Raw genomic sequence first — 21,455 nt, 5'->3', positions numbered from 1 at the left:
TTTTAATTTGAAATCATCTCATACATGTAAAAACAAACAAATTATAAAATACTACAACATATTATATGTACCCTTCACCCAATTTCTTAGGTGTTAATAATTTAAACATAACCATTATACAACTAACAAAATTTGGAATATATTTTTCTTATAATATCTTTAATGTTACTTAATCCATTCACTTTGTTTTTGTTAATCTTCACCCAAGGATATTTTTCCATTGAATTTTAGAGAGAGTGAAGGGAAAGGGAGAGACACATTGATTGGTTACCTCCTACACATGCTTTGATAAGGACTGGGGATCAAGCCAGCAACTGAAGTACATGCCCTTGACTGGAATCTACCTGGGACCCTTCAGTCCATGGGCTAATGCTCTATCCACTGAGCAAAACAGGCTGCAGCTTAATTCATTTACTTTTAATCTATATGTGTCTTTATATTTAAAGTGGGTTTTATTTTTGATTCACCCTCATAATCTGTCTTTTAATTGGTGCATTTATGCCACTGACTTTCAGAGTGCTTACTGACAGAGTTACTGCCATATCTGGCAGCTTCTGGGGCTTCCAGGGCCCGCCTGCTTGCAACCCAGGACCGGATCTGATCATGGGCAGCAGGCAGGGGTAGCCCATGGGGGACTGCATGGCGGCTCGCGCTGGTGGCTCGCGCTGTCTCACCCTGCCTGCAGTATGCAAATTAGCTGCCATCTTTGTTTGCGGTTAATTTGCATATCTCGCTGATTAGCCAATGGGAGGCGTAGCGAAGGTATGGTTAATTACCATGTTTGTCTATTATTAGATAGGATAGGAGAAAATCTTCAGGACCTATAGCTATGCAAAGAGTATTGAGACTTGATGCCAAAAGCATGATTCATTATAGGGCAAGATACTAACCCGACTGTTCGCCCTGTGCGAAGAAGTCAAAATATTTTTCCAACAGCAAAATAATCCGAAATTACAAGAACTCTTCTCTGACGATGAGTGTGTAGCCAAACTTGCATACCTGGCAGATACTTTTTCATTATTAAATGAACTAAACATATCCCTGCAAGGACAACTTAAGGACGTGGTCACACTATGAGGTAAAATGGATGCTTTTCAAAAGAAAATATTACTGTAGCAAACGAGATTGGCTGAAAAGATCTGCAAGCGTTTTCAAACTTTGGTAAATATATGAGAGAGAAGGATGTCCACCGGCAGGTGGTAATCATTGTTCAACAGCACTTACAATCACTCACAGAATCTTTTGGTCGTTATTACCCAAAGAAAGAAGATCCCAGACATGGCAATATGTGGATAATAGATCCATTTGCAGCAAACATGGAAGATAGCAATTTAAGCATGAATGAAAAAGAAAGCCTCATCAGCCGAAACCGGTTTGGCTCAGTGGACAGATGTTTCTGACTATCTCTCTCCCTTCCTCTCTGTAAAAAAATCAATAAAATATATTTTAAAAAAAAAAGAAAGCCTCATCAATCTATCATACCACGACAGTCTCAAAGCTAAATTCCAGTCATCCTTATCAAATACCTCATTTTTGGATCTCCATTAAAAGTGAATACCCATTGCTGAGTGAAAAAGCAATGAAAATTTCAATTCAATTTTCAACAACATTATTTGTGCGAAAAAACATTTTCATCTGTCACAGCAATTAAAACTTGGTACCAGTCAGCTTGAAATAAATACGGCTCTCCATCTTGCAGTAATGACATTGGAGCCAAAATCCATAAACTTATTTCAAGCAAACAGGAGCAAATATCACACTCTAAAAATGTGTAAGACTTAAATACGCTTCAATTATTTCTTAAAAATTAAACTTTAGTAAATGTGTTACAATTAAACTTTGAAGATTTTGTTATGATTAAATAAGGATTTATAATGTTGTTATATTAGGCGCATTTCATATTAAAATGGAAGTTCTCTGATCATTATTTTACAAGTGTATCTTTTTTTAAAAAAAAAAAAATCATATTAGTGGTCCACGGGATTTAAAATATGAATTTAGTGGTCCCAGGAGGTCTGAAAGGTTGGTAACCACTGCTTTAAAACACAATGCCAAATATTAATGAGGACTAGTACATTGCTGGCAGAAGATAAACTGACACAACCACTTTGAAAAATTGTTAACTAAAGAAACTTCCAAATACACCAACTGTATGACTAAGCCATTCTACTAAAACTTTACCCAAAAGAAATAAAAATGTAAGACTTTGACAAGAAAAAATTCTGAGATGTCCTAAATTAAATTACAGCAGGCTGAAGAGTAAAAAGGAAGAGGTAAGAGGTAATAGTCTTTCTTTATTCTTTTTTCTAAATACTTTTGATTTTTAAAGAGAGAGGAGAGAAAAACATCAATGTGAGAGCAAAACATCAATCAGCTGCCCCCTGCATGCCTCCTACCAGGGATGGAAGCCAGCAACCCAGGTATGTGCCCTGACCGAGAATTGAACCAACACCCTTTCAGAGTTCAGGATGACGCCAAACTAACTGAACCACATTGGCCAGGGCAAAGTTTTACTTCTTAAACTAAATGATTTAGAGCGGTTTCTAACAAACATTTAAGACAGTTAAGGCTCAAGCTTATATACATAATTCTCCTAAATTCAAAATTAAAAGTCTTGCACAGCTGGCATGACTCAGTGGTTGAGCACTGACCTATGAACCAGGAGTTCACAGTACAATTTCTGGTCAGGGCACATGCCCAGCGAGCTCCATCCACAGCAGGGGGCATGCAGGAGGCAGCAGATCAATGATTCTCATCACTGGTGTTTCTATCTCTCTCTCCCTCTCCCATTCTCTCTGAAATCAGTAAAAATATATTTTTTTAAAAGTCTCAAACATCAGGCCGAAGCCGGTTTGGCTCCGTGAATAGAGCGTCGGCCTGCGGACTGAAGGGTCCCAGGTTCGATTCCGGTTAAGGGCATGTACCTGGGTTGCGGGCACATCCCCAGTGGGAGATGTGCAGGAGGCAGCTGGTCGATGTTTCTCTCTCATCGATGTTTCTGACTCTATTTCTCTCCCTTCCTCTCTGTAAAAAATCAATAAAATATATTTTTTTTAAAAAAAAAAGTCTCAAACATCAGGACATATATATAACAGCAACTGGACGACCAAATACATTTAAGTATTCTGAAGTTTCAACGATCAAAATATCAATCCAATACATGCTTATCTAGTTTCCAAAGTCTGTGGATATTAACCAGCAATCTTGTTTTCCTCATAAAAATATATCCTCGAACTGTTTGCAACCCAGATTCAATTTAAAAAGTGACTGAGAGAAATGACACTTGGGTGAGGTCTACAAAATACAATCAAACCTCGTTTCTCCAACATCTCCCATCTCAAACAATTCAGTTCTAGGCCAACTTGTTCACAGACAAAAATGTCTGGGTTGTGGAACCAAACTTTGATTTTCAAACTGACAACCCTTTCAAGCTGATACCTCAGCATGACAAAAAGGGTCTCTCTGGCAACAAAGGAGAGAAAATGCTTTTGTTGCCAGCTAAATCAACCATTAGCACAATTTTAAGACATAAAAGAGGGCATCAATATATCAGGACCAGTAAACTGATATAATGTGTAAATAGTTATAATCTTCAGTGCTAATGTTGCTAAGGGTGTGAAAGAAATAATGATCACAGACTACTGAAGAAGTAGAAAAACTGTTGTTGATTTGGATAAATGAAAAGCAGTTAGCCAGTGACAGCCATTGCCCAAGCAGTGATATATGAGCAAACAAAGATGCTGCATACTAACTTAAAAGACAACCCTGGACCAAGTGTTCAAAGTGACTCATTTAAGGCTAGTAGGGGGTGGTTGGATAAACTTAAGAAGCGTTTATTCATAGATTAAACAGTACATTAGACATGAACTGTATATAAGAAAGGTTAAAACAAAATCATTTGGGGGTCTGAAACAGATTAATTCAACTTACATTACTTCTAATGGGGAAAAATGATTCAGTTTTTTAGCAAATCGCTTCTTGAACAGCCTCTGTAATGAATTAAATTCAAGAACCGAGGTTCCACTGTACAGGAGTGGGCAAAAGTAGGTTTACAGTTGTTCGTATGGAAAATATATAATCCTATCTAATAATAGACAAACAGGGTAATTGACCATACCTTTGCTACACCTCCCATTGGCTAATCAGCATGATATGCAAATTAACCGTCAACAAAGATGGCGGCTAATTTGCATATGTAGGCTCCAAGCGGTGGAGCTAAGACTGAAGGTGAGCCTGAGCCATGAAGATGGAAGACGGCTCTGGCTGGGGCCGTGAAGATGGAGGACGGAAGGCGGCTCCGGCCAGAGCAAAGGCCTGGGTCCCGGGTGCCGGAGGAAAATCAGTGCCAGCAGCCAGGAGAAGGGAAGGCCTATTGCATGAATCTCTTCGTGCAACAGGCCTCTAGTATAAGAATAAACTCTGTGTTTCGCATACTCACAACTGTGAATGTATTTTTGCCCACCTCCTGTATGCTCTCTATCTATCTACATTCTGGGTTCTAGTTCTGGATCAAGTAATCAACCAATCACATTATTCCAGCCCAGAAGTCACAAACTTGAACATGTGAAGCAGCCTGATGAAAGAAAAAAAAAGGCTGTCCTTGCTGGTTTTCCAGTGGTTAGAGCACCGCCCTACATATCGCAAGGTCTCTGGTTCGGTTCCTGGTCAAAGGCACATACCATGGTTCCGGCTCAATCCCTGGTCTGGGTTTGTGCGTGTTTGGGAGGCAACCAATGGATGTGTCTCTCACACATCGATGTTTCTTTCTCTCTCTCCTCCTCTCTCTTTCTCTCCCCTTTCCTCCCTCCCTTCCATTCTCTCTAAAAAATCAATGGAAGTATGTCCTCGGGTAAGGATTTTTTTTAAAAAGGCTGTTAATGTACTGAACTGAAACTACTTAAAAGATTTACAACAACTTACATGCATAGGCATATATAAACAGAAATATAAAAATATTAAATATTAACAGAAAGTATTAATATTAATTAACAAAAGTATTAAAATATTAACAGAAATATTAAAAAATATTTAAAAATTTAATTTGCCTGGCCATATGGCTCAGTGGTTGAGCATCTATCTATGAACCAGGAGGTCACAGTTTCAATTCTCGGTCAGGGCACATGCCCTGGTTGCAGGCTTCATCCCCAGTGTGGGACAGGCAGGAGGCAGCTGATCAATGATTCTCTCTCCTCACTGATGTATTTTTCTTTCTCTCTCTCTCTCTCTCTCTCTCTCTCTCTCTCTCTCTCTCTCTCTTTCCCCCTTCTGCTCTGAAATCAATAAAAGTATTTTTTAAATTAAATTAGATCCCTGCCTCACATCATATACCAAAAGAAAAAAAAAATCAGGCAAAATCAAGACCTAAATGTAAAAAAAAAGTCTAAAACTTTTAGAAATACGAAAAAATTAACAAGTAAGCTACAGAGACTAGAATATATTTGCAATTCATTTAACAGACATAACCAGAATATAAAACTCCTAAAATCAATTTAAAAGACAACCCAATTGGGAGGGGAGGAAGAAGGAACAGCCATTCAAGAAAACCTGAATACTCAGCATTTGAAAACATGCTCAATCTCATAATTAATTTAAAAACTTAGACCATTTGATATCATTTCACAATAATTTGATTTGTAAACATGCAAAAAATCTGACCGTGCCATGGATAAGAATTTGGAAAGAGTAAATTCTCACATTTTAATGAGAAAAAATGCAAAATAGGACAATTTTGGAGAACAATTTGGCAATTTCTCCATAACCTCCAACCCAATAATTCCACTTCTAAGTAATTTATCTTAGAGGACTTCAAATTTCATACCCACATACATACATACATACACACACACACACACTGCACAAAACATTTATCCTTACTGCCTGCAATACAACCTGATACTTTTCCATCCTATTTGAATTCCTAACCTGATTTCCCAACCAATTAATGGCTCTCAACAAGCAGTTTGAAAAACTTGCCCAAGATCTTAAATATGTGCACAAGCATTCATAATCAGGAATGTTCAATTTAATAACCAGAGAAAGATTCTGAGATGTCCTAAATTAAATTACAGCTGACTGGAGGGTTAACCAGTTTAACTGTGGGCCAACTAACAATAGACTGCTCACATTCCTGACTGCACCTTAGAGCTTTGAATAAACTTCTATAGACACCACCAGATGCCCCAGCATCTGCTTATGCATGAACTTTCAAGACTTGTCCAGCACCAACCAATAGTAAATATTTCTTTAAGGACTGTGCACCTATCCTAGAACTGCCTCCCCCCTTCACCTTTGCCCATCTCCCCTTATTTGTAGCCAATGTAAATTCTTTCCAAAACATAATATGTGGTAGGCAAAAGCAGATTTACAGTTGAGTATAAGCAACAGTTTACTCTTATATTACCATTATTTTTTAAGTCTTTTTTTTTTTTTCATTGATTTTAGAGAGGGAGAAAGAGAAACATCGATGTGAGAAAGAGACATCTATCAGCTGCTGCCCTTCCGTGCCCCAACCGGGGATAGAACTGCAACCTAGGTATGTGACCTGACAGGGAATTGAACCCACAATTTTTTGGTACACAGAATGACACCCAATCAACTGAACCACACCAGCCAAGGCTCTTGTATTTTATTATTTATTAATTATTATATTATTATTGCATTGTATTAACTATAAACCTGTTTTTGCCCACCCCTGTATTTAAAAGAGGCCATCTACTCCAGGACAGAGGGCATGTTGCCTTCTTCATCTAGCTCCTGCTGCGGATGGTTTAGATTGCACGTCACAGGACCTGTCCTTTTCCAACTAGTATTTGGTTCAATAAACCCTTCATTTCCAAAAAGCTTTCTGCTATGAAAATGTCACAAAACATATATCCTTATTATCTGCAGTACAACCTGATACTTTTCTATCTAGAATTTTAACAGTAGCATTGTTTTTAAAACAGGAAAAACAATAAACCTAAACACCTATCAACATGAAAATAAATTTAAACTGCTTTTCTAATAATAATATAACTATACAGCAGATAAACGTGATGACTATAATCAGGTTGAACCATATGAAAACAGCCATTTTTGTGGGTCAAAATGTTAATAAAATATCAACTTCCTATGAAACTAAAAAACATGTTTCATAAAAAAAAATAAGTTACAGAATAGGCAGAAAAGTGTCTACATAAAGTTTTAAATATGCAAAACAATAAGATGACCTGCTTATAAATATAATCCTTATCAAGTAATTATATAAAAACAGGCATTAGGAATGATCAACACCAACACCATTCAGGATAACTGTTACTTCTGGGAAGTAAAATATAATCCAAAAAGATGCTTCAACTGTATGTTTTCTTTCCATTTTTTTTCTTTAAAAAATGGGAAAACATTAAGATTTGATATAGCTGTATGGTGGACATATGGATATTAATTATATTGACTCTGTGTTCTATAGATGTTTGAAGTATTTTAAGGAAATAAAACACACATCTGCATCCTAAATTCAAACCAACCACCATACAAAATTAATTTTCTTGGTTTAAAATGTTAATGACTAGTCATCACCTTTTTTTAACCAGAACCTCTAGTCAACAACAAAAACAGCTTTTATATAATGCCCAATTTAAATATTTCCTTAAAATATGTCAAGAGAAGATTTATCCCTGGAAAACTGGTCTTGTTCCTCCTTCCAGCTTAGTGCTATGTATTTTACTGTATTTCCATTTTTCCTTTTGCTGCCAAGAAAATTCAAATCCAAATTTTATTCTTACTCATTGAACTATGCTGCCACTTGGGAACAGAATATATGTTTCCTCCTTCTCCTCATTTCTTTTTTTTAATATACATTTTATTACACTTCTGGATCTTTTAAGTAACTAGAAATTCTTTCTGGAATGAAATAGGATATAAATAAATCCCAAGAAAATAAAAAGTAACCCTTCAGTTCCACAATGCTAAAAAGTTTTCACTGCCACTATTTGTTCCCTGACCAAAGAAATGGGTGTGTAGATACAACTATGAATACATGTTCACTAAACTAAAATTTAAGGACATACGTATAGGATTAGTATGAATATGCTGCCAGTGAAAAAATTAGCTAATATACATCAAAAACAAAATACAAAAGGAAAGACCTAGATGGCCAAATTTTAATAAGCTAATTATTTTGGTCTCTTCAAGACCATACTCTTTGTATGCTTTGTTTTCTAGTGCACGGATATTGTGGAAAATACAGTGTCCAATAATATGCAACACTTAAGCAAGCTATAAAGAAAATTGTATTTGTCTGTGGTCATCCATTAAAAAACTTAGTGTCCTTTCTCACAGGTATTTTCCCCATGCCTAAAGATATTTTGGCAATTTCCAGAATTTAGCTTCCCTTTTCATTCTGTCAGAACTTACAATATATAACTAAGATAAACTATAATATCACTTAGCCAGCATATATCCCCTCTAACACAAGGTATACTCTAAAACAGAAAATTCAAAACCATGGGTTCCGTGAAATAAATCCCCTATTTAATCCATTCCTTAACTTCCAAAACTGAATACCAAAAGTATTTATTAAATAGGGTAGGTTGCACACTAGCCAGTGTGGCTCAGTTGGTTGGAGCATCATCCCATGCACCAAGGGGGTACGGATTGGATTCCCATTTAGGGCTCATACCAGGTTTCGAGTTCAATCACAGGTCTGGGCGAGTACAGGAGGCAACCAATCAATGTTTCTCTCTCATATCCATGTTTCTCTCTCTGTGGCTCTCCCTCTCCCTTCCACTCTCTCTAAAAAAAAAAAAAAAAAAAAAATCAATGGAAAAATATTCTCTGGTGAGGATTAACAATATATATATATATATATGGTAAATTACTCTGGCCAGGTAGCTCAGTTGGTTAGAGCATCAACACACCAAGACTGGTTTCGGTCCCCAGTCAGGGCACATACAAGAACCAACCAATGAATGCGCAGACAAGTGGAACAGTAAATCAATGTTTCTTTCTCTCTCAAAAAAAAAAATCCAATAAAAATTTAAAAAATAAAGAGGGTAGGCTAATTATTACTAACAAATAGGTCCTACGACATTGATGAGTCTTAAATTTATCTCATTTAGAAATAAAGGATAAGCTGGAGCATATACACCAAGATGACAATTTTATACTGTAATTTTCCAAGTTTATATTTCACAAGTCTTTGAAAAGGTTATTTTTAACAAAGTTAAAATACTTTACTCATTAGTAATCCCAAAAGAACATGATCCAATTTAGGTTTTAAAAAGAACATTTACTCATATAAACCTGGGTTGCTATTTGATATGAAGAAAGCTATATACTCCTTACCCTCAAGAAATATAAAGCCTACTGGGAAGTCACCCAGATTCTTTGAACAGGGGAGACAAAATCCTGCTTTCAAAGACAAGTAGAGAATCTAAACAAGTGAGCAGCTCTCTTTAATGCAGTACTCAGAACAACCACAGAATGTAAGCCGCCCTAAAGTAAGTCTAAATCCTATCTCAGTGAGATAAATGAAATGAATAACATTGCCAATTGGATAGTTTTTTAAAAAATCGTGGCAATGGCATAGAGATGCAAGAACCTCATCACATCCACATTTTTGGTAAGTTTACATTGCTGTGACCTTTTGGATGGCGGTCTGGTAATATACATCAAAATGAAAAACATATTTCCTTCAACCAGTAATTAGACTCAGAAAGTTACCCTAAAGAGTCATTAGCAGCAGGTTCTACCCTCTAGCCTGCCCACTCTACCTTCAAAAGTTTATCTATTGCTTTTCACTCTAATAACTCTTGCCATTATTGTTTTTAAAAAGAGAGAGACAGTCATTATCATGAGACAATTGTACATACAAGGCACATGTACAATTTATAATATTTAAACAATCTAAATATCCAGCAATAGGAACACTATTAAATTATGGCATACCCACTCAATAAAATACTAAAGAACTATTTAAAAAGAACAGAGTAGATGCAGATGTATTGACCTAGAAAGCTACCCAGGAATATTATTTCTTAAAGCACACTACTATGATCCAAGATGGTACCACCTGCTGAGCTCCCAAGGGCTGTTTCCCCACACCCAGAAGCATGATTCCAAGCCACGGCCAGAAGGGCTGGCGGGTGTCAGTGTGGTTTTCTGAAAACTGCTCACTGTTAGCCAGTGTGCAGCCAACATGCCCAGCAGAAACAAACACAAGCTTCCCAGTAAACTGCAGTAGTTATAGAACTAATAAAGTGGACCCTCTTACATACACTGAGGAGTTTCTACAATAGTACATTTAGCTCACTATAAATCCAATATGGAGATTTTTAAATTGCAACCAAATACACCTTGCAAAGTACTGCCAAAGCTGATGATGTTTATGGCACAGATTGGTCACTGCTGCCCAGAACATCTCTAACTTTCCTCAAGAGCTGAAAGATCTGCTCTCCTACAATTACACTGTCTTGAATCTAATCTTTCAATAACATTTTGCAAAGCTTTGATGTCACTGTGAAGAATCTAATCAATCTGTTTTGCTAGAGCTCTTCTTTGTACTTCTACTAGTACATTGCCATAGAAGCACCTAAGATTTTATATACTCATTTTTGTACTGGTGAGAATACAAGCACAAAATACAAGAATAAAGTAAATATAGTATCACAGAATTTCAAGTACACATGTCAAGAAGCAGCAATGTAACTGCACTCCAACATATCTTCTGGAAGTGGTAAGTGAACTTTACAGAAGAAATTATGCCAAAAACATCAACGTTATCACAACTGCATGCTTCTCTAAGGTTACCAAGATATTAGTTGTTGCCTATTCCTCTTTTTCATCTCTCTCCCTAAAGAAAGATGCTAGTGCAGTATGCCACAGGGAAGAAACTCCAAACATAAGAAAAGGTTAAAAGGTTATGAAAGTGCTTCAGAAACAAAAGTGGAAAACAGAGGTGTTTAACTTTTCAGCTTTTCATTTGATTCATAATCTCCAAGATTTTGCAAAAACAAAAACAAAACTGCTAAAGTGGCTATAAGCCTTAAGAAGAGTTGAAGTGAAGATGATGCTCATGAACTTTATAACCAGACTAGAGGCCTGGTGCACGAAATTCATGCACAGGTAGGATCCCTAGGCCTGGCCAGCAATCAGGGCCAATCAGGGCCTTCTGGCTGCCGGCCGGGGCCTTCCTTCCCTGGCTGCCAACTGCCAGTGGGGGCCTTCCTTCATTCTGCACCGCCCCCTGGTGGTCAGCATACATCACAGCAAGCAGATGAATTACAGTAGAACTCCTGAAGAGACACTTTGCATATTAGCCTTTTATATAGAGAGATTGGTGGGAATTCATGAGCTTTTTCAAACTTACATCCTCTTATGCAAAGGTTTCTGCAACGGCACCAAGCCAAAGGGAAATAACAAGATCTGTTTGCTGCACAAACATCTCATCACCTGGTAGTCCCAAAGATCATTCAATCATTGCTCATGACTGTGGCCTCCCATTTTGGTATGGACAAGAGCTCTGGGGAAGTCATGGCAGTAAGAATCAGTGCTATGAAAAATAACAGCTCAATGACTTAAAAATTTCTTCAAGACCTGGCCCAGCATAAAACAAAGATAAGAATGTGATGATGTCGCCAAAACCGCTTTGGCTCAGTGGATAGAGCGTAGGCCTGCGGACTGAAGGGTCCCGGGTTCGGTTCCAGTCAAGGGCATGTACCTGGGTTGCGGGCATTTCCCCAGTGGGGGATGTGCAGGAGGCGGCTGGTCGATGTTTCTCTCTCATTGATGTTTCTGGCTCTCTATCTATCTCCCTTCCTCTCTGTAAAAAATCAATAAAATATATTAAAAAAAAAAAAAAGAATGTGATGATGTCTGCTAGAATTGATCCAGTTCATCCAAACACTAAATCCTCAGATGTTGCATAAGAAATTCTGGGTAAGGCTACAGAGGCCTTGAAAAAATCAAGAGCACAAGAATATGGATAATTAGCTGCTAAAGTTTGCATTCCAGGAACATAAGTTCTGGAAATTGAGGAAGAGAATGCTGAGAAAGATAAAGATGGCTGAGGAAGTACCAGTCTCATTGAAGAGGAGGATGGTGGGTAAATGGGCTTATGTGCACCATTCTTCTTATGAACAAGAAATCTCCAAGAAGCTGAACAGCTTCATGGAAGAGCCAGGATGTTCAGTTAGAAAATAATCAGCATTACTTCAGAGAAAAGCAGTTGGCACTACAAATAAACTTTTAAAAGAGAAAAGGAATGAAGTAACTCTCAAGTTTTCTACTCTCCAAGGAGAATGCTAAGTATATGTAATTAATCTGCAAATTAGTGAATCAAGAATGTTTATTTGCATCAAAAAGTTCAGAAGCACTATTACTTTGAAAACCACCTACTAGTAAAAAGCACACTGCTAAAACAATGACTGGTTTGATGCCACTTTTTAAAAAACAATTCTGCAACACAAAAAATAAGCCTAATATAAACTACATTTTATTTAATAGCAATGCAACAATATTGGTTCATCAATTATAACTAGCCCGGTGCACAAAATTCATGCACTGGGGGCGGGGGGGGGGGCCAGTGGCCTGGGCCTCCCTCTTTGGGGCGATCAATCGCGAGCCCCCCGATCGATTGCCCTGCAGAGGGTGGCCTGGGTCTCGCAGAGCCCACCCACTGGTCAGTGGCATGGGCCTCCCTCTGCAGGGCAATCATGGGGCCATGGCTGGGCCACCCCCAAACAATCACATCGCAACCGCCTTGGCTGGCCTAGCACCAGTGCATGCCATAGCATGGTGGTCAGGACGGTTGTTCTGCTGTTCAGCTGTTCGGTCCATTTGCATATTATACTTGTATTATTATAGATATGTCACATTATGCAAAATACTATTAACAACGAAAAATGGGGGATGAACGATATGGGAACTTTCTGTACTAGCTGCATAAATTTCTGTAAATCTAAAACTGCTCTAAAAAATAAAGTATTGCCCTGGTCAGGTAGCTCAGTTGATCAGAGCATTGTCCTGATATGCCAAGGTTGCAGGTTCAATTCCCTATCAGGGTACATACAAGAATCAACCAATAAATATATAAATAAGTGGAACTTGGATCATACAGCCAGTGTGGGCTCACTGAGTTCTGTATGGACCATGGGAGTTTATTGTTGAAAGGGGAGAGAAACACCTGTAATACTTTCAACAGTAACAATAAATTTTAATAAATAAGTAAATAAAGTAGAACAAATCGGTGTTTCTGTATCTCTCTCCCTCTTCCCTCTCTAAAATCAGTAAGTAAAAAAATTTAAAAATAACTTTAAAAGAAAAAGTACTAATTTTTTTAAAAACCTGCAGATTTGCAAATCAACATTTGCAAATGAGGACAAAGAGTTGGAGAGTTCTATATCAAATTGTTAACAGTGGTTTTCTACAGAGTGAAATGGAAAGAGGAACACAAGGAGGAACTTTTACATAATATGCCTCTGGACTGTCTAAACTTTCTTCACTGAACAGTTCTCTAAGGAGAGGCTCTGTAACATATTGAGGGTCTCAGTCCCAAAACCATATTGCGTGGATTCAAATCCCAGCTCCACCATTAACTAGCTGATAAATTTGGGTAATTTCTCTATGCCTCAGTTTCCTCATCTGTGAATAGGGATAATAGTATGTGTCCCCAAAGAACTGCTGGAGGTATTACATGACTTACTACATATAAAGTGTTCGAAAACTATCTAGTACACAGTAAGTGCTCAAAAAATGGTGTTCACCACTACCACCACCATCATCAAGTATATATTATTCAACATCAAGCATCTATTATTCATAACTTTTTAAAACTATGACTAATATGACAAATCAGGAAAACTTGGTTCCTCAAGTGCAGAATCTTTGTATACAAATGTATACCATTGCAAATTAAAGTAACCTAAGAATTTTTAAGCAAATTACAAATCAACACTTAATAATATGAGCCAATTTATGTAAAAATATTCACTAACAAATTCTATAAAAACAATCACAAAAACAAACCCCTCTGAGTTATATGATTCTGGATAATTTTTACTTTCTCCTTTACATTTTCCTGAATCATTTTAATTTTCTACATGGAATGTTAATTTAAAAAAAGCAGGAGCCCTGGCCAGTGTGGCTCAGTTGCTTGGAGCATGATCCCACACACTAAAAGGCTGCAGGTTCTTTTCCGGGGCACCGTACATACCTGGGTGCGGGTTCCATCCTCAGTCGGGGCACATATGGGAAGCAACTGACCAATGTTTCTCTTTCACATCATGTTTCTCTTTCTCTCCCCCCTCCCCTCCTCTCTCTAAAATCAATAAAATATGGCCATACACTTGGGTCCCCTCCCTGAAGCAGAAAGCTTTCTATAATAAAACACTGCTTTCGCTTAAAAATAAATAAAATATTAAAAATAAAATAAAGCAGGAGTCAGTTTACTTTTTCTATTAAGGAATAGATAATAAATATTTTAGGCTCTGCAGGACATACGGGTCTCTGTCCCAATTACTCAACTTACCAATGCACCACAAAGCAACTACAGACAATATCTAAACAAACACACACACTATGTCCCAACAAAAAATTTACAAAAACAGGCAGTCGGCAGAACTTGGCCCATAAGCTGTAAAGTTTGCTGACCCCTGAAATGAAGAATACAATTTTCATTGTGGAAAACAAAATGTGATTTATACCCAAGTGCATCAGCTATATTGATATTACTGATAGACGGAAAATCCATTCACTTAGAAAAAACACTCTGGAAATCCTCCTCTCATCCCTAGAACCCCAGTAATAAGAGAAAATTTGCCTAAAATCATACGCTGGTGGGTGGGCAGTTAAAAAAGAGGCTAAAAGAAATATGCCTTTCATACTTAAGTCAATTTGAAAGTTTTCAAAGTTCATAATAATTCACCACCAAGCAGCTGCTACCACGTGTGGAAGTCCTGCATACCGATGAAATGATTTTAGTTATAGATCATCTGGCATCTGACAGATTTCTAAGAATGAAAACATCTATGAACAACTAACAGCATCAGAAATGAAATTTCTATGAAATGAAAACTTAAAATAATCTATGAAATGCTAACATAATAAATGTCAGAGCGTGGTAAAAGGAGAGACAGAAGGTGGCCCTTGATATGAGGGCACCTCAAACTACATAAGTGACATATGATCTCCCTTCCCCCAAAAAATAAAGCTTTGGCCTGAAGGAAATGAATTTTAACATTTCACTGAGAAGAGTTTTGTGATCAAATGATTTTAAATGTGACTAATTTCTTGGAGTTTCAAATGGTTTAGGGAGGGGCTGTTTTAGAAAAAGATATAATAGGACTAAAGTAAGGCTGAGAAGTCATGTCTAAAATAAAAATACTAAAAATCATTCTAGCCCTGGCCAGTGTGGCTCAGTTGGTTGGAGCACTGTCCCATCCATACACCAAAGGTGGTGGGTTTAATTTATGGTCTGGGCACATACCCAGGTTTTAGGTTTCCTACAGGAGGCAACCAACCGATGTTCTCGTTCTCGTTCTCGTTCTCTCTCTCTCTCTCTCTCTCTCTCTCTGAAATTAATTTTTTAAAATCGTTCTACTGCCCTATTCGGTTTTGCTCAGTGGTCGGAGCGTCAGCCTGCGGACTGCAGAGTCCCAGGTTCGATTCCGGTCAGGGGCACTACCTCCGTTACAGGCTGGATGCCCGCTGCCTGGCCCCCGGGGTGCGGGAGGGAACCAACTGATCTCTCTCTCTCTCACGCACATCCGTGTTTCTCTCTCGCTGTATCTCACACACTCGGTCTAAAAAAAATCAACAGAAAAAATATCCTCGGGTGAGGATTAACAATTAACAAAATAAATAAATAATCCTACTTAAAAAAAAAAATCATCCTACTGTTTAAAAAAAATGTCAGCAGCCTGCAATGAAGTCAAATCAACCACTAAAATCCCAGGTGGACATTTGAGTCTTTCTATCAAAATTCACTGCTGGGCTATCACGTTGTCAAAATTCCAGAAGCAAACGTTTAAATAAGGTCAAAAGCCAGGAGGAGGGTTAAAGGACCTATTAGTTTTCAACCCACAGTCTCTCGCTGACTTACACCCTTGTTATCAACAGTTTTCAAAGCAGCACAGCTGAGAGCGGAGAAGCCCAATAGGACTTGGGGAAACGGAGCCCAAGTTGCTCTGCCAACCAGGTGGCCCGCAACGCCGCCTTGGAGAAGGTGAGGGGCATTTCCCCGCTCCATACCCTGTCCAAGTAGCACTGAGCAGAACCCATTCGACGCCGGCACCAACGAAAGTACTAGAAGTGACAAAGGAGACGGAAATGCGAAAACGGAGGGCAGATTCTCTCCGCGGGGAGTGAGAAGAGGCAACTGCAGGCAGAGGGATGAGAGCTAGAGGGTTCTGGACCCTCTGCCCAGAGGGGCGCGGCGGGAGAGGTAGAAAGGAGGGCGGACCCAGGCCCCTCACGACACACGGTCCTCCTGGGAGAGCGGATCAGGTGAAGAGGCCAAGTTCAGGGCGGGGACGAACGCACGCTCCCCGGCCCACACCCGGACACTCGTCCCCTCAGCCGTCGCGTCCTCCCGACCCGAGCTCTACCGCTTCGCCCGGGAAAAGGCGCGCACACTCCAGAGACTCTCACCCGGAGCTTGTCGCCGCCTCGCCGCGCGTCTCGGACGCCTCGGGAACCACAGGTGAGGGGAGGGGGAGAAGGGGGGGCAGATGAGGGAAGGAGCCCAACTCGGTACAGCCGTGCCGCTGCCGCCGCCGCGATACCGAGTCTTAGATCGTCCGCCCGCCCCCACGGCCGCACGTCGCCGTGACTCGCACGCGAGGCGGTAAGACCCAATAAGACCACACCTTGAGCGCAGCCGCACTGGAGAAAACCGGAAGCTGCTTCTTGGACCGCAGAACCTGGGTGCATCCTGGGAATTGTGGTTCAGCCTGGGGCTCAATGAAAGCTGTGCTGCGCGTCCAGGGACCTAGAGGAAACGCTCCACTGGCGCGCACATAAATTCCCTTCGTTTGTTTCCCTCCCACCGATAAGGAAAGCGGTTTAGATCAGAAGAATCGGGGCCTTCCTAGTTCGGGGACGCTTTTCCCAGTCTCTGTGGATACGGGTTACACACACCTTGGGCAGAAGCCAAAATTTAGGGGTTTAAGTGAGATCGTGTGTTTCTGCCAACGGCCAATATATTGTTAGACGTCGTCTCTGAAAGCTTCGGAAATAAATCCGAAAGCATTAGCCGAATCTTTCCCAAAACAAAAGCGTTTGCCTGTTAAATACTGTGTCCATTTACCCAAAATGAGTGATTTTTTTTCTACATGTGAGCTTTTAATTGAGCTCTAACTTAGAAAACAAGAGCAGGTTTGGTTACGTACTTATTCTGGAAGAAAAGGAAGTACAGTATAGGAGCTGGCATAGAAAAATGTTTTCACATTCAGTTCTAAGAGGAATTTATCATACTCTGAAGAGGTCATTGTCTTAACTGTCAACACTCTTGCTATTGACTAAATGAAATCCGTAGCTTTCAAGAACATCTATGCCCATGGCTTGTGCTTCCATTGGACCACAGCAACAGAAAACAAAGGATGCCCGAAGAAGCTTCACAGAAAAAGCTTCATATCAGTATAAGACCTTGAGTCTGATATGTGCGGAAAAAGTAAAAATGGAGAACTCTTCAACCTGATAATGTAAATTCTAAGAAGTTATTAAAGTTACTAAAGTCACACAAAAAAACATGAATAATATGGTCTTAACACGGGTATTTGAGAGCTAAAAGCCACCCAGGTAAGCTTGAAAGATAAAATTAGTATAAGTAAAATTATTAGAACTAAATTTAAAGGAACTAATTCCCTTCAAGTAGTAGTTTACATTGAAAATATTAATTACGTTTTTTAATTTCCATAATTTGTAAAGACATAACAATAATGTCATCTATTTTTCTAGGTAAAAACAAACTTTTGAGATTGAAATCAAGGAAGACATACACCTCCATAACAATCAGAAACAGAATACAGTGCCTTTGAATAGAAAATTTGACCGAGTATGCAAACTCACATAGGTCAAAAATGAGAACAAGAACCTGAGGCTTACTAAAAGGTCTACTAAAGGTGACAAAGCTATATAAAAAAGACAATTAAAAAAGGTCATTCAGGAATTTCAAATCTTTTCTGCATAGTTCTCTCAATCTTGCTTTGACAAAACAATGCGCTTTACTCAAAGAGCTTCCTCTGGAACACTCCATTGTATGCTAAAATATGTGAGAATGAGACTTAATGTTTTCCCATCAAGATTTTACCTATCATTCTCTGTCACGTTGATCCCAACCCTTTTTCAGCTAATGAGGATGTGCCACCATCCTTAACCTGAGGGACAATCCCACGGCCATGGCTTCCTTCACCATATCCCATACCTAAATGCCACCATTACGTGTTCCAAAGCAGATTTTTCTGGCTTCTTTCTGCTACTAATCTTTATATGCTGTCTTCTGACTAGAACCAAAGGGAATTCAGTAAAGTCTTACATCCTCCAGTGTCATCTGAGGACCCATTTTTATGATGTCACACTTCTCCACAGGAAGTGGAGCATCTTGGTGCTACATCTTCTGCAGCACCAAGGAAAAAGTCCCTTTCACCCTGCTCCCCATACTAGCCACCAGTGACCCAACAGTGCTCTGTGGCACAGCTAGTCTGATGTAGTCACCTCCACAATTATCAGATGTTGACAAGGTGAACGCATCACTGGGTGAGTAACATTCATAACCCAGTTGCAGATAGCCCAGAATGAGACTTCAGCGACACTACAATATTTTGCTGAAATGATGATTATTATTGGACTTGGTTTAGGGACAGTCTTGTCCTCCATTGTGATATGCAAGCCAATAGCCAATGAGAATTGGAGATATATCTAAAGCGGCAATTTTCAACAGTTATGCCAGAAGTATTATTAAAACATACAATACCTGACTTTAGCAAGTCACTTTGAAGCAAAAAGTACAGGTAATTACTATCATTATTATCTTGTAAATCAATCAAAATTATACCTATTTTTTGTCAGATTGGCAAAAAAATGTTTTTTTCAGTGTGCTGCAGAATTTTAGTAATTAATTTATGTGTGCCATGAGATGAAAAAGGTTGAAAATTGCTTATCTAAAGCAACAAGCAAATGGAAGTGAAGCTTTCAAGTTCTTAAAGGTAAAATAAAATCCTAGACCCCATTGTGAATTTAACTTGAGATCGTAACTGGTTTTTGTTGCTTCTCCCATAAAGAAAAGAAAAATGATTTCATTTATTATTTTTAACAAAACTACTATTTTAAGAAGAAGAAAACAAATTATTTGGCTAGTGAAAACCAAAATTAGTAATCTTCTTTGTGCTGTGTCTACAACTTTTCCAAAAAAATTACAAAGGGAAATTAACAGCTTCATAATTACAAAATACGTAAAACTAGCCTGAAGGACAAAATGGAAGATGGACCATAAAAGAGGTAACCCCTGCCACCCAAAAAAGAGCAAGAACTGTCAAATCAGTCTCTGTGATTGTCTCCTATGTATGTAGTAGTAGAGGAAAAACTTCCACCCTCTTAGAGTCTGTGGCTAGCGGCTAGCCTAAGAATTAAGCTGACATAAAACAGATTAGCAGGAGAAAAACTTATGTTTATTTAATATTTTTATCTACACACAGGGGTCTTTAAAAGGAAAACAAAGACTCGAAGAAGTAGTTAGACTCAACAGCTTATAAACCTTTTTTCAAAAAGAATGGAAAATTGTGGGGATGTGACAAAGCAAAGGGACTTGGACTAAGGACAGTAAACTATGGGACAATGATTAGGAAATATATAGGAGAAACTAATGGGAGATTGAGGTTACTTTATTCTTTTATTTTTTTATTGATTTTATTTATTTTTTAAACTCTTTATTGTTGAAAGTATTACCGATGTCTCACTTTTTCTCCCATTGCCCCCCTCCACCCCATTTCCGCTCTGCCCCAGGCCTTCCCCCATTGTCTATGTCCATAGGTAATACATATCTATAGATATAAAAGCCTAAGCAACCGGCCGACTGGTAGCTACGATGCACTTTGACCACCAAGGGGCAGATGCTCAATGCAGGAGCTGCCAAGCTGTGGTGACTTGGCAGCTGCGATTCTCGAGTGACACACCCAGAATCAGAAAGGAGGGAGCCTGATTCCAGGTTGCATCACCCGAGAGCCACCCTCTCACAATCTGGGACTCCTCGGGGGATGTTGGAGAGCTGGTTTCGGCCAGATCCCTGCAGGCCAGGCCGAGGGACCCCACCAGTGCACATGCACCAGGCCTCTAGCCCATTGGCTCCCCACTTCAGGTCTGACTCCCCACCAGGCCTGTAGCCCATTGCAGAGGTCATGGGTCTGGCCCTTACAGATACTTTTTGACTCAGTTAGCTAAATGATGAGACACATAGGACCTACTGGCTGTGGCACCCTCTTAATATCAATTTCCAGTGGAGGCAGTGAATTTTCCCGCTACCACTCTCAGCTGGGAAACCAGCAGTGGCTTCCCTCCTTCCAGGTGGACAGCAGAGCCAGGGCAACCTCCGGGGAGGGAAGGCGGTGAAGGAACAGCTCAGGTGGGAAGAAGAAGGTTCACGCCACCACAGGACTCTGCCTGGGTGAAAGGCCTGGGTGGGAGCCTGACATTGAGCAGGGTCCTGCCCTAGGCTGCCTAGGTTCCAGGCTAAGTAAGTGCTGTTTGCTAAATGATGGCATTTTGCAGCTAAATGCCCACAAGTTGTCAGTTACTGCCAAACTTAGGGTAAAGTGAGATGAAAGAAGCGAGACAGATAAAAAGAGAAAGTGAGATAACATTGGGAAAAGAGAGGAGAGAGCCCGATTCTGGGGTGTGTCACCTGAGAATCGCCCTCTCGCAATCTGGGACCCCTCGGGGGATGTCAGAGAGCCGGTTTCAGCCCAGTCCCTGCAGGCCAAGCCAGGGACCCCACCCAAATCTGTGCACCGGGCCTCTAGTCTATATATATGAAAGCCTAAGCAACCATCCAACTGTTCGACCGGTATCTATGACACACACTGACCACCAGGGGGCAGATGTTCAACACACAGGCATGGAAACATGGAACAGACTGATGAATCTCAGAGGGAAGGGGGGAGCAGGGAGGGTGGAAGAGATTAATCAAAGATCTTATATGCATACTAGAGGCCCAGTGCACAGATTTGTGCACTGATGGGTTCCCTTGGCCTGGCCTGAGGAGATTGGGCTGAAACCAGTGGTCTGACATCCCACAAGAGGTCCCAGATTGCAAGAGGGTGCAGGCCAGGCTAAGGGACCCCACCAGGGCACAAATTGGTGCACCAGGCCTCTATTATGCATATAAGATATTTGGTTAATCTCTTCCTGTCCCTCTCCCCCCAGCCCTCTGAGTTTCCTCAATCTGTTCCTTGCTTCCATACCTTTGATTCTATTTTATTCACCAG

At 39.7% G+C, this 21,455-nt stretch overlaps 1 protein-coding gene and 1 pseudogene across 2 annotated transcripts in view; one reads left to right on the top strand and one right to left on the bottom strand.

Annotated features, from left to right (window-relative positions):
* ADIPOR2 (adiponectin receptor 2) overlaps nt 1–16,816 on the bottom strand; it is a 67,523-nt gene extending 50,707 nt beyond the window's left edge. The window contains exon 1 of one of the 2 annotated variants that reach the window (XM_006753682.2): nt 16,627–16,816. The gene's annotated coding sequence lies outside the window, so the exon portion shown is untranslated. Of the gene's footprint in view, nt 1–890; nt 1,022–16,626 lie in introns of those variants that run through there. The other variant, XM_015564325.1, reaches the window with a different exon arrangement.
* On the top strand, nt 10,829–12,307 carry LOC102752709 (annotated as a pseudogene).
* Nucleotides 16,817–21,455: the final 4,639 nt, after the last annotated feature.

The sequence above is a fragment of the Myotis davidii genome, unplaced genomic scaffold, assembly GCF_000327345.1.
Source record: "Myotis davidii unplaced genomic scaffold, ASM32734v1 scaffold1031, whole genome shotgun sequence".
Taxonomy (NCBI): Eukaryota; Metazoa; Chordata; class Mammalia; order Chiroptera; family Vespertilionidae; genus Myotis; species Myotis davidii.
This window is presented reverse-complemented; position numbering and strand designations above follow the sequence as displayed.